Below are 14,322 nucleotides of genomic sequence, written 5' to 3' on the forward strand. Positions count from 1 at the left end.
TAGTCAGAACCACTGTTTCATAGAGGGACTGTATTGTTGGGAGATTTCTGGTCAGAACCACTGTTTCATAGAGGGACTGTATTGTTGGGAGATCTATAGTCAGAACCACTGTTTCATAGAGGGACTGTATTGTTGGGAGATTTATAGTCAGAACCACTGTTTCATAGAGGGACTGTATTGTTGGGAGATTTCTGGTCAGAACCACTGTTTCATAGAGGGACTGTATTGTTGGGAGATTTCTGGTCAGAACCACTGTTTCATAGAGGGACTGTATTGTTGGGAGATCTATAGTCAGAACCACTGTTTCATAGAGGGACTGTATTGTTGGGAGATTTCTGGTCAGAACCACTGTTTCATAGAGGGACTGTATTGTTGGGAGATTTCTGGTCAGAACCACTGTTTCATAGAGGGACTGTATTGTTGGGAGATCTATAGTCAGAACCACTGTTTCATAGAGGGACTGTATTGTTGGGAGATGTATAGTCAGAACCACTGTTTTATAGAGGGACTGTATTGTTGGGAGATCTATAGTCAGAACCACTGTTTCATAGAGGGACTGTATTGTTGGGAGATCTATAGTCAGAACCACTGTTTCATAGAGGGACTGTATTGTTGGGAGATCTATAGTCAAAACCACTGTTTCATAGAGGGACTGTATTGTTGGGAGATCTATGGTCAGAACCACTGTTTCATAGAGGGACTGTATTGTTGGGAGATCTATAGTCAGAACCACTGTTTCATAGAGGGACTGTATTGTTGGGAGATCTATAGTCAGAACCACTGTTTCATAGAGGGACTGTATTGTTGGGAGATTTCTGGTCAGAACCACTGTTTCATAGAGGGACTGTATTGTTGGGAGATCTATAGTCAGAACCACTGTTTCATAGAGGGACTGTATTGTTGGGAGATCTATAGTCAGAACCACTGTTTCATAGAGGGACTGTATTGTTGGGAGATCTATAGTCAGAACCACTGTTTCATAGAGGGACTGTATTGTTGGGAGATCTATAGTCAGAACCACTGTTTCATAGAGGGACTGTATTGTTGGGAGATTTCTGGTCAGAACCACTGTTTCATAGAGGGACTGTATTGTTGGGAGATCTATAGTCAGAACCACTGTTTCATAGAGGGACTGTATTGTTGGGAGATTTATAGTCAGAACCACTGTTTCATAGAGGGACTGTATTGTTGGGAGATTTCTGGTCAGAACCACTGTTTCATAGAGGGACTGTATTGTTGGGAGATTTCTGGTCAGAACCACTGTTTCATAGAGGGACTGTATTGTTGGGAGATCTATAGTCAGAACCACTGTTTCATAGAGGGACTGTATTGTTGGGAGATTTCTGGTCAGAACCACTGTTTCATAGAGGGACTGTATTGTTGGGAGATCTATAGTCAGAACCACTGTTTCATAGAGGGACTGTATTGTTGGGAGATTTACAGTCAGAACCACTGTTTCATAGAGGGACTGTATTGTTGGGAGATCTATAGTCAGAACCACTGTTTCATAGAGTGACTGTATTGTTGGGAGATCTATAGTCAGAACCACTGTTTCATAGAGGGACTGTATTGTTGGGAGATCTATAGTCAGAACCACTGTTTCATAGAGGGACTGTATTGTTGGGAGATCTATAGTTAGAACCACTGTTTCATAGAGGGACTGTATTGTTGGGAGATTTATAGTCAGAACCACTGTTTCATAGAGGGACTGTATTGTTGGGAGATTTCTGGTCAGAACCACTGTTTCATAGCGGGACTGTATTGTTGGGAGATTTCTGGTCAGAACCACTGTTTCATAGAGGGACTGTATTGTTGGGAGATATATAGTCAGAACCACTGTTTCATGGAGGGACTGTATTGTTGGGAGATCTATAGTCAGAACCACTGTTTCATAGAGGGACTGTATTGTTGGGAGATCTATAGTCAGAACCACTGTTTCATAGAGGGACTGTATTGTTGGGAGATCTATAGTCAGAACCACTGTTTCATAGAGGGACTGTATTGTTGGGAGATCTATAGTCAGAACCACTGTTTCATAGAGGTCCTGTATTGTTGGGAGATTTCTGGTCAGAACCACTGTTTCATAGAGGGACTGTATTGTTGGGAGATCTATAGTCAGAACCACTGTTTCATAGAGGGACTGTATTGTTGGGAGATCTATAGTCAGAACCACTGTTTCATAGAGGGACTGTATTGTTGGGAGATTTCTGGTCAGAACCACTGTTTCATAGAGGGACTGTATTGTTGGGAGATCTATAGTTAGAACCACTGTTTCATAGAGGGACTGTATTGTTGGGAGATCTATAGTCAGAACCACTGTTTCATAGAGGGACTGTATTGTTGGGAGATTTATAGTCAGAACCACTGTTTCATAGAGGGACTGTATTGTTGGGAGATTTCTGGTCAGAACCACTGTTTCATAGAGGGACTGTATTGTTGGGAGATTTCTGGTCAGAACCACTGTTTCATAGAGGGACTGTATTGTTGGGAGATATATAGTCAGAACCACTGTTTCATGGAGGGACTGTATTGTTGGGAGATCTATAGTCAGAACCACTGTTTCATAGAGGGACTGTATTGTTGGGAGATCTATAGTCAGAACCACTGTTTCATAGAGGGACTGTATTGTTGGGAGATCTATAGTCAGAACCACTGTTTCATAGAGGGACTGTATTGTTGGGAGATCTATAGTCAGAACCACTGTTTCATAGAGGTCCTGTATTGTTGGGAGATTTCTGGTCAGAACCACTGTTTCATAGAGGGACTGTATTGTTGGGAGATCTATAGTCAGAACCACTGTTTCATAGAGGGACTGTATTGTTGGGAGATCTATAGTCAGAACCACTGTTTCATAGAGGGACTGTATTGTTGGGAGATTTCTGGTCAGAACCACTGTTTCATGAAGGTGTTGAACTAGAAACTGAAAAGTTTCTAGATCGAATCCCCGAGCTGACAAGGTAAACATCTGTTGTTCTGCCCCTGAACAGGCAGTTAACCCACTGTTCCTAGGCCGTCACTGTAAATAAGAATTTGTTCTTAACTGACTTACCTAGTTAAATAAAGGTAAAAGAATAATAATTATAGTCTAGATTTCTAGTCAGAACCGGTGAAATCTGATTAGACACTTCTATTACCAAGCCTGCTATGAGGTGTTATTGTGGCAGAGATCTCATAGTGTCTGATACCAAGCCTGCTATGAGGTGTTATTGTGGCAGAGATCTCATAGTGTCTGATGAGACACTTCTATTACCAAGCCTGCTATTAGGTGTTATTGTGGCAGAGATCTCATAGTGTCTGATGAGACACTTCTATTACCAAGCCTGCTATGAGGTGTTATTGTGGCAGAGATCTCATAGTGTCTGATTACTTCTATTACCAAGCCTGCTATGAGGTGTTCTTGTAGCAGAGATCTCATAGTGTCTGATGAGATACTTATATTACCAAGCCTGCTATGAGGTGTTATTGTGGCAGAGATCTCATAGTGTCTGATACTTCTATTACCAAGCCCTGCTATGAGGGGTTATTGTGGCAGAGATCTCAAAGTCAAACACTCCAAAAGAATGGCACAGAGGAACAAAAAGCCCTCTCAATTATTTCCAACATGCCTGGAGTTCTCTGAAATCAGACACAGGTCAGACCCTAACGACAGCATCATTTCAGAGAAGAAGAACGGAAGCAAAAGGAAGTATTCAAGACATAAACAATCTAACGAGCTTTCTGGGAGATTATTTTAGACTGTTGTCTCTGTCTTGTTAACAGTATAATGACTGTTAGTCTGGTGTCTCTGTCTTGTTATCAGTATAATGACTGTTGTCTCTGTCTTGTTATCAGTATAATGACTGTTAGTCTGTTGTCTCCATCATTTGTTTAGATGCCGTCTCCTATCGTTATGCCCTCTAGCAAGGCACTTCACCCCTACATCTGGCATTAGTATCTTAGATGCCGTCTCCTATCGTTATGCCCTCTAGCAAGGCACTTCACCCCTACGTCTGGCATTAGTATCTTAGATGCCGTCTCCTATCGTTATGCCCTCTAGCAAGGCACTTAACCCCTACGTCTGGCATTAGTATCTTTGATGCCGTCTCCTATCGTTATGCCCTCTAGCAAGGCACTTCACCTCTACGTCTGGCATTAGTATCTTAGATGCCGTCTCCTATCATTATGCCCTCTAGCAAGGCACTTAACCCCTACGTCTGGCATTAGTATCTTAGATGCCGTCTCCTATCGTTATGCCCTCTAGCAAGGCACCTCACCCCTACGTCTGGCATTAGTATCTTAGATGCCGTCTCCTATCGTTATGCCCTCTAGCAAGGCACTTAACCCCTACGTCTGGCATTAGTATCTTAGATGCCGTCTCCTATCGTTATGCCCTCTAGCAAGGCACTTCACCTCTACATCTGGCATTAGTATCTTAGATGCCGTCTTCTATCGTTATGCCCTCTAGCAAGGTACCTCACCCCTACATCTGGCATTAGTATCTTAGATGCCGTCTCCTATCGTTATGCCCTCTAGCAAGGCACCTCACCCCTACATCTGGCATTAGTATCTTAGATGCCGTCTCCTATCGTTATGCCCTCTAGCAAGGCACCTCACCCCTACATCTGGCATTAGTATCTTAGATGCTGTCTCCTATCGTTATGCCCTCTAGCAAGGCACCTCACCCCTACGTCTGGCATTAGTATCTTAGATGCCGTCTCCTATCGTTATGCCCTCTAGCAAGGCACTTCACCTCTACATCTGGCATTAGTATCTTAGATGCCGTCTCCTATCGTTATGCCCTCTAGCAAGGCACTTCACCCCTACATCTGGCATTAGTATCTTAGATGCCGTCTCCTATCGTTATGCCCTCTAGCAAGGCACTTCACCCCTACATCTGGCATTAGTATCTTAGATGCCGTCTCCTATCGTTATGCCCTCTAGCAAGGCACCTCACCCCTACATCTGGCATTAGTATCTTAGATGCCGTCTCCTATCGTTATGGCCTCTAGCAAGGCACTTCACCCCTACATCTGGCATTAGTATCTTAGATGCCGTCTCCTATCGTTATGCCCTCTAGCAAGGCACTTCACCCCTACATCTGGCATTAGTATCTTAGATGCCGTCTCCTATCGTTATGGCCTCTAGCAAGGCACTTCACCCCTACATCTGGCATTAGTATCTTAGATGCCGTCTCCTATCGTTATGGCCTCTAGCAAGGCACTTCACCCCTCCATCTGCTGCAGACCGAGCTGCTCCGCGACTGATCTAACTTCTGAATAGAAAATAGATTTACGTTAGTTCACATCTTTGGTTAGAATCTCTAGGTACTTTTGCTCATCTTATCGTCAAGGAGAAGGGGTAACTATTTTCTGAATGCAGGCAACAACATTTGCATACTGATAGGACTTCTGCATTCTCCTAGACTTAGAACTAATCGTGCTCGTCAACGACAAGGGGAAAACAGCGAGACTAAAACATTGGAGACAAAATAAATGGTCTGCTATTGATGGATTCCTCTAGATCCGTCCTTAATCTCTAAATAGCAACATTGTTCTGTGTGTCTTAGTCACACTCTTTTTATAGAGTGACTGTTGAAGGGTTCAGTCCCAAATGGCACCCTATGCCCTATGTAGTGCACTACTTTAGACCAGAACCCTATGGAACCCTATTCCCTATATAGTACACTACTTTAGACCAGAGGCCAATGGAACCCTATTCCCTATATAGTGCACTAGGGCTCTGGGTAAATTGTAGTGCACTGTATAGGGAATAGGGGGCCCATTTGGGACGCTGACCCAGGATTTCTTTGTGACAGCGCTGTAGTGTGAGTTGTGCCAGATAATGATAATTACAGTACATAACAGAAGGCTTACTGAGCCTCAGGCAGCTAGAAACTTACCAACCCACATTCAACCTACATACAGACACACAGGTATGTTACTACTGTAATTACTGAGCCTCAGGCAGCTAGAAACTTACCAACCCACATTCAACCTACATACAGACACACAGGTATGTTACTACTGTAATTACTGAGCCTCAGGCAGCTAGAAACTTACCAACCCACATTCAACCTACATATAGACACACAGGTATGTTACTACTGTAATTACTGAGCCTCAGGCAGCTAGAAACTTACCAACCCACATTCAACCTACATACAGACACACAGGTATGTTACTACTGTAATTACTGAGCCTCAGGCAGCTAGAAACTTACCAACCCACATTCAACCTACATACAGACACACAGGTATGTTACTACTGTAATTACTGAGCCTCAGGCAGCTAGAAACTTACCAACCCACATTCAACCTACATACAGACACACAGGTATGTTACTACTGTAATTAGTGAGCATACAGACACACAGGTATGTTACTACTGTAATTAGTGAGCATACAGACACACAGGTATGTTACTACTATACTTAGTGAGCATACAGAGAGTGTATGATACTACTGTAATTAGTGAACATACAGACACACAGGTATGTTACTACTGTAATTAGTGAACACATAGACACACAGGTATGTTGCTACTGTAATTAGTGAACACATAGACACACAGGTATGTTGCTACTGTAATTCGTGAGCATATAGACACAAAGTTATGTTACTACTGTAATTAGTGAACACAGGTATGTTACTACTGTAATTAGTGAGCATACAGACACACAGGTATGTTACTTAGTGAGCATACAGAGAGTGGATGATACTACTGTAATTAGTGAACATACAGACACACAGGTATGTTACTACTGTAATTAGTGAACACATAGACACACAGGTATGTTACTACTATACTTAGTGAGCATACAGACACACAGGTATGTTACTACTGTAATTAGTGAGCATACAGAGAGTGTATGATACTGCTGTAATTAGTGAGCATATAAATAGGTATTGATATGTCTACCAGTGATGTAGTAAAATAGGGAGGTTGATATGATATGGCTACCAGTGATGTAGTAAAATAGGGAGGTTGATATGATATGGCTACCAGTGATGTAGTAAAATAGGGAGGTTGATATGATATGTCTACTAGTGATGTAGTAAAATAGGGAGGTTGATATGATATGTCTACCAGTGATGTAGTAAAATAGGGAGGTTGATATGATATGGCTACCAGTGATGTAGTAAAATAGGGAGGTTGATATGATATGGCTACCAATAGGGAGATTGATATGATATGGCTACCAGTGATGTAGTAAAATAGGGAGGTTGATATGATATGGCTACCAGTGATGTAGTAAAATAGGGAGGTTGATATGATATGTCTACCAGTGATGTAGTAAAATATGGAGGTTGATATGATATGTCTACCAGTGATGTAGTAAAATAGGGAGGTTGATATGATATGGCTACCAGTGATGTAGTAAAATAGGGAGGTTGATATGATATGTCTACCAGTGATGTAGTAAAATAGGGAGGTTGATATGATATGGCTACCAGTGATGTAGTAAAATAGGGAGGTTGATATGATATGGCTATCAGTGATGTAGTAAAATAGGGAGGTTGATATGATATGTCTACCAGTGATGTAGTAAAATAGGGAGGTTGATATGATATGTCTACCAGTGATGTAGTAAAATAGGGAGGTTGATATGATATGTCTACCAGTGATGTAGTAAAATAGGGAGGTTGATATGATATGGCTACCAGTGATGTAGTAAAATAGGGAGGTTGATATGATATGGCTACCAGTGATGTAGTAAAATAGGGAGGTTGATATGATATGGCTATCAGTGATGTAGTAAAATAGGGAGGTTGATATGATATGTCTACCAGTGATGTAGTAAAATAGGGAGGTTCCTGGTGACAGAAGTAATGCTCTATATGTTCAAAAGGTTGATAATCACTCACATAAAATAAAAAAATACTTATTACCTTGTTTAGTTAATGTCCCTGTTCCTGATAGACAATTTCTCTCTGTTTCACATTACCTGTCTACAGTAGGGAGTAATCACTCTGTTTCACATTACCTGTCTACAGTAGTTAGGGAGTAATCACTCTGTGCCACATTACCTGTCTACAGTAGTTAGGGAATAATCACTCTGTTCCACGTTACCTGTCTACAGTAGGGGGTAATCACTCTGTTCCACGTTACCTGTCTACAGTAGGGAGTAATCACTCTGTTCCACGTTACCTGTTTACAGTAGTTAGGGAGTAATCACTCTGTTCCACGTTACCTGTCTACAGTAGGGAGTAATCACTCTGTTTCACGTTACCTGTCTACAGTAGTTAGGGAGTAATCACTCTGTTCCACGTTACCTGTCTACAGTAGGGAGTAATCACTCTGTTCCACGTTACCTGTCTACAGTAGGGAGTAATCACTCTGTTCCACGTTACCTGTTTACAGTAGTTAGGGAGTTATCACTCTGTTCCACGTTACCTGTCTACAGTAGGGAGTAATCACTCTGTTTCACGTTACCTGTCTACAGTAGTTAGGGAGTAATCACTCTGTTTCACGTTACCTGTCTACAGTAGTTAGGGGGTAATCACTCTGTTTCACATTACCTGTCTACAGTAGGGAGTAATCAGTCTGTTTCACATTACCTGTCTACAGTAGTTAGGGAGTAATCACTCTGTTCCACATTACCTGTCTACAGTAGGGAGTAATCACTCTGTTCCACGTTACCTGTCTACAGTAGGGAGTAATCACTCTGTTCCACGTTACCTGTCTACAGTAGGGAGTAATCACTCTGTTTCACATTACCTGTCTACAGTAGGGAGTAATCACTCTGTTTCACATTACCTGTCTACAGTAGGGAGTAATCACTCTGTTCCACGTTACCTGTCTACAGTAGTTAGGGAGTAATCACTCTGTTCCATGTTACCTGTCTACAGTAGGGGGTAATCACTCTGTTCCACGTTACCTGTCTACAGTAGGGAGTAATCACTCTGTTCCACGTTACCTGTTTACAGTAGTTAGGGGGTAATCACTCTATTCCACGTTACCTGTCTACAGTAGGGAGTAATCACCCTGTTTCACGTTACCTGTCTACAGTAGTTAGGGAGTAATCACTCTGTTCCACGTTACCTGTCTACAGTAGTTAGGCAGTAATCACTTTGTTCCACGTTACCTGTCTACAGTAGTTAGGGGGTAATCACTCTATTCCACGTTACCTGTCTACAGTAGGGAGTAATCACTCTGTTTCACGTTACCTGTCTACAGTAGTTAGGGAGTAATCACTCTGTTCCACGTTACCTGTCTACAGTAGGGAGTAATCACTCTGTTTCACGTTACCTGTCTACAGTAGTTAGGGAGTAATCACTCTGTTCCACGTTACCTGTCTACAGTAGGGAGTAATCACTCTGTTTCACGTTACCTGTCTATAGTAGGTAGTAATCACTCTGTTCCACGTTACCTGTCTACAACAGTTAGTGAGTAATAACTCTGTTTCACGTTACCTGTCTACAGTAGAGAGTAATCACTCTGTTTGAAGTAACCTGTCAACAGTAGTTAGGGAGTAATCACTCTGTTTCACGTTACCTGTCTACAGTAGTTAGGGAGTAATCACTCTGTTTGATGTAACCTGTCTACAGTAGTTAGGGAGTAATCACTCTGTTTCACGTAACCTGTCTACAGTAGTTAGGGAGTAATCACTCTGTTTGATGTAACCTGTCTACAGTAGTTAGGGAGTAATCACTCTGTTTCACGTTACCTGTCTACAGTAGTTAGGGAGTAATCACTCTGTTTCACGTTACTTATCTACAGTAGTTAGGGAGTAATCACTCTGTGTCACGTTACTTATCTACAGTAGGGAGTAATCACTCTGTTTGAAGTAACCTGTCTACAGTAGTTAGGGAGTAATCACTCTGTTTCATGTTACCTGTCCACAGTAGTTAGGGAGTAATCACTCTGTTTGAAGTAACCTGTCTACAGTAGTTAGGGAGTAATCACTCTGTTTGAAGTAACCTGTCTACAGTAGTTAGGGAGTAATCACTCTGTTTCACGTTACCTGTCTACAGTAGTTAGGGAGTAATATCTCTGTTTCACGTAACCTGTCTACAGTAGGGAGTAATCACTCTGTTTCACGTTACCTGTCTACAGTAGTTAGGGAGTAATATCTCTGTTTCACGTAACCTGTCTACAGTAGGGAGTAATCACTCTGTTTCACGTTACCTGTCTACAGTAGTTAGGGAGTAATCACTCTGTTTCACGTTACCTGTCTACAGTAGGGAGTAATCAGTCTGTTTCACGTTACCTGTCTACAGTAGTTAGGGAGTAATCACTCTGTTCCACGTTACCTGTCTACAGTAGTTAGGGAGTAATCACTCTGTTTCACGTTACCTGTCTACAGTAGTTAGGGAGTAATCACTCTGTTTCATGTTACCTGTCCACAGTAGTTAGGGAGTAATCACTCTGTTTGAAGTAACCTGTCTACAGTAGTTAGGGAGTAATCACTCTGTTTGAAGTAACCTGTCTACAGTAGTTAGGGAGTAATCACTCTGTTTGAAGTAACCTGTCTACAGTAGTTAGGGAGTAATCACTCTGTTTGAAGTAACCTGTCTACAGTAGTTAGGGAGTAATCACTCTGTTTGAAGTAACCTGTCTACAGTAGTTAGGGAGTAATCACTCTGTTTGAAGTAACCTGTCTACAGTAGGGAGTAATCACTCTGTTTCACGTTACCTGTCTACAGTAGTTAGGGAGTAATCACTCTGTTTCACGTTACCTGTCTACAGTAGTTAGGGAGTAATATCTCTGTTTTTCTATTGTCTTTACAGTTAAAACGACACGTGTCAGCCTATGGCCTTCATCAGGTTGTCTTTCTATAGTTTTTACAGTTAAAACGACATGTGTCAGCCAATGGCCTTCATCAGGATGTCTTTCTATTGTCTTTACAGTTAAAACGACATGTGTCAGCATATGGCCTTCATCAGGTTGTTTTTCTATTGTCTTTACAGTTAAAACGACATGTTTCAGCCTATGGCCTTCATCAGGTTGTTTTTCAATTGTCTTTACAGTTAAAACGACATGTGTCAGCCAATGGCCTTCATCAGGTTGTTTTTCTATTGTCTTTACAGTTAAAACGACACGTGTCAGCCTATGGCCTTCATCAGGTTGTTTTTCTATTGTCTTTACAGTTAAAACGACATGTGTCAGCCAATGGCCTTCATCAGGTTGTTTTTCTATTGTCTTTACAGTTAAAACGACATGTGTCAGCCTATGGCCTTCATCAGGTTGTTTTTCTATTGTCTTTACAGTTAAAACGACATGTTTCAGCCTATGGCCTTCATCAGGTTGTTTTTCTATTGTCTTTACAGTTAAAACGACATGTGTCAGCCTATGGCCTTCATCAGGTTGTTTTTCTATTGTCTTTACAGTTAAAACGACATGTGTCAGCCAATGGCCTTCATCAGGTTGTTTTTCTATTGTCTTTACAGTTAAAACGACATGTTTCAGCCTATGGCCTTCATCAGGTTGTTTTTCAATTGTCTTTACAGTTAAAACGACATGTGTCAGCCAATGGCCTTCATCAGGTTGTTTTTCTATTGTCTTTACAGTTAAAACGACATGTGTCAGCCTATGGCCTTCATCAGGTTGTTTTTCTATTGTCTTTACAGTTAAAACGACATGTTTCAGCCTATGGCCTTCATCAGGTTGTTTTTCTATTGTCTTTACAGTTAAAACGACGTGTCAGCCTATGGCCTTCATCAGGTGGTTTTTCTATTGTCTTTACAGTTAAAACGACATGTGTCAGCCTATGGCCTTCATCAGGTTGTCTTTCTATTGTCTTTACAGTTAAAACGACATGTTTCAGCATATGGCCTTCATCAGGTTGTTTTTCTATTGTCTTTACAGTTAAAACGACATGTTTCAGCCTATGGCCTTCATCAGGTTGTTTTTCAATTGTCTTTACAGTTAAAACGACATGTGTCAGCCAATGGCCTTCATCAGGTTGTTTTTCTATTGTCTTTACAGTTAAAACAACACGTGTCAGCCTTCATCAGGTTGTCTTTCTATTGTCTTTACAGTTAAAACGACACGTGTCAGCCTATGGCCTTCATCAGGTTGTCTTTCTATTGTCTTTACAGTTAAAACGACATGTTTCTGCCTATGGCCTTCATCAGGTTGTCTTTCTATTGTCTTTACAGTTAAAACGACACGTGTCAGCCTATGGCCTTCATCAGGTTGTTTTTAAACTTAACAATACTCAGATAAAGGGGAAATTAACTTTTAATCAACCAAGCTGCTTAATTTCTTACATGTTATTTTTTTAGTTTTTCTTATGGGTGCTGGCATTTTTCATAGTAGCACCAAGTCAATTATTTTAAACGCAAAATGTGAGAATTTATATTAATTATTTTAATTGGGTTATTTTGACATACATATAAAATAGTTATTAAAAAACTAAATGTCAGTCTGGTAAACATAATGTATAATATTTATTAATAACTAAATGTCAGTCTGGTGACATAATGTATAATATTTATTAATAACTAAATGTCAGTCTGGTAAACATAATGTATAATATTTATTAATAACTAAATGTCAGTCTGGTAAACATAATGTATAATATTTATTAATAACTAAATGTCAGTCTGGTAACATAATGTATAACATTTATTAATAACTAAATGTCAGTCTGGTAACATAATGTACTATAGTTATTAATAACTAAATGTCAGTCTGGTAAACATAATGTATAATATTTATTAATAACTAAATGTCAGTCTGGTAACATAATGTATAATATTTATTAATAACTAAATGTCAGTCTGGTAACATAATGTACTATATTTATTAATAACTAAATGTCAGTCTGGTGAACATAATGTACTATAGTTATTAATAACTAAATGTCAGTCTGGTGACATAATGTATAATATTTATTAATAACTAAATGTCAGTCTGGTGACATAATGTACTATAGTTATTAATAACTAAATGTCAGTCTGGTAAACATAATGTATAATATTTATTAATAACTAAATGTCAGTCTGGTAACATAATGTATAATATTTATTAATAACTAAATGTCAGTCTGGTAACATAATGTATAATATTTATTAATAACTAAATGTCAGTCTGGTAACATAATGCACTATAGTTATTAATAACTAAATGTCAGTCTGGTAACATAATGTATAACATTTATTAATAACTAAATGTCAGTCTGGTAACATAATGTATAATATTTATTAATAACTAAATGTCAGTCTGGTAACATAATGTATAATATTTATTAATAACTAAATGTCAGTCTGGTAACATAATGCACTATAGTTATTAATAACTAAATGTCAGTCTGGTAACATAATGTATAATATTTATTAATAACTAAATGTCAGTCTGGTAACATAATGTATAATATTTATTAATAACTAAATGTCAGTCTGGTAACATAATGTATAATATTTATTAATAACTAAATGTCAGTCTGGTAACATAATGCACTATAGTTATTAATAACTAAATGTCAGTCTGGTAAACATAATGTACTATAGTTATTAATAACTAAATGTCAGTCTGGTGAACATAATGTACTATAGTTATTAATAACTAAATGTCAGTCTGGTGAACATAATGTACTATATTTATTAATAACTAAATGTCAGTCTGGTAACATAATGTATAATATTTATTAATAACTAAATGTCAGTCTGGTAACATAATGTATAATATTTATTAATAACTAAATGTCAGTCTGGTAACATAATGTATAATATTTATTAATAACTAAATGTCAGTCTGGTAACATAATGGATAATATTTATTAATAACTAAATGTCAGTCTGGTAACATAATGTATAATATTTATTAATAACTAAATGTCAGTCTGGTAACATAATGTACTATATTTATTAATAACTAAATGTCAGTCTGGTGACATAATGTACTATAGTTATTAATAACTAAATGTCAGTCTGGTAAACATAATGTATAATATTTATTAATAACTAAATGTCAGTCTGGTAACATAATGTATAATATTTATTAATAACTAAATGTCAGTCTGGTAACATAATGTACTATAGTTATTAATAACTAAATGTCAGTCTGGTAACATAATGTATAATATTTATTAATAACTAAATGTCAGTCTGGTAAACATAATGTACTATAGTTATTAATAACTAAATGTCAGTCTGGTGACATAATGTATAATATTTATTAATAACTAAATGTCAGTCTGGTAACATAATGTACTATAGTTATTAATAACTAAATGTCAGTCTGGTGAATGCGATTTTGTTTCACAAGTAATACAAAAATTATTGGCATCCCTGTCAATTTACCATTTGTTTGTGGTATTTGATTAGTGCTTGGGGTTATGGGTTATGTGCTTGGAGTTATGGGTTATGTGCTTGGGGTTATGGGTTATGTGCTTGGGGT

General features: G+C 38.8%; 1 protein-coding gene across 1 annotated transcript in view; it reads left to right on the top strand.

Moving 5' to 3' along the window:
* The window catches only part of LOC110512917 (CUB and sushi domain-containing protein 3), a 523,013-nt gene that overhangs the window by 48,997 nt on the left and 459,694 nt on the right, over positions 1-14,322 (top strand). The gene's annotated exons all lie outside the window — the stretch shown is intronic.

The sequence above is a fragment of the Oncorhynchus mykiss genome, chromosome 2 (genome assembly GCF_013265735.2).
Source record: "Oncorhynchus mykiss isolate Arlee chromosome 2, USDA_OmykA_1.1, whole genome shotgun sequence".
Classification (NCBI taxonomy): Eukaryota; Metazoa; Chordata; class Actinopteri; order Salmoniformes; family Salmonidae; genus Oncorhynchus; species Oncorhynchus mykiss.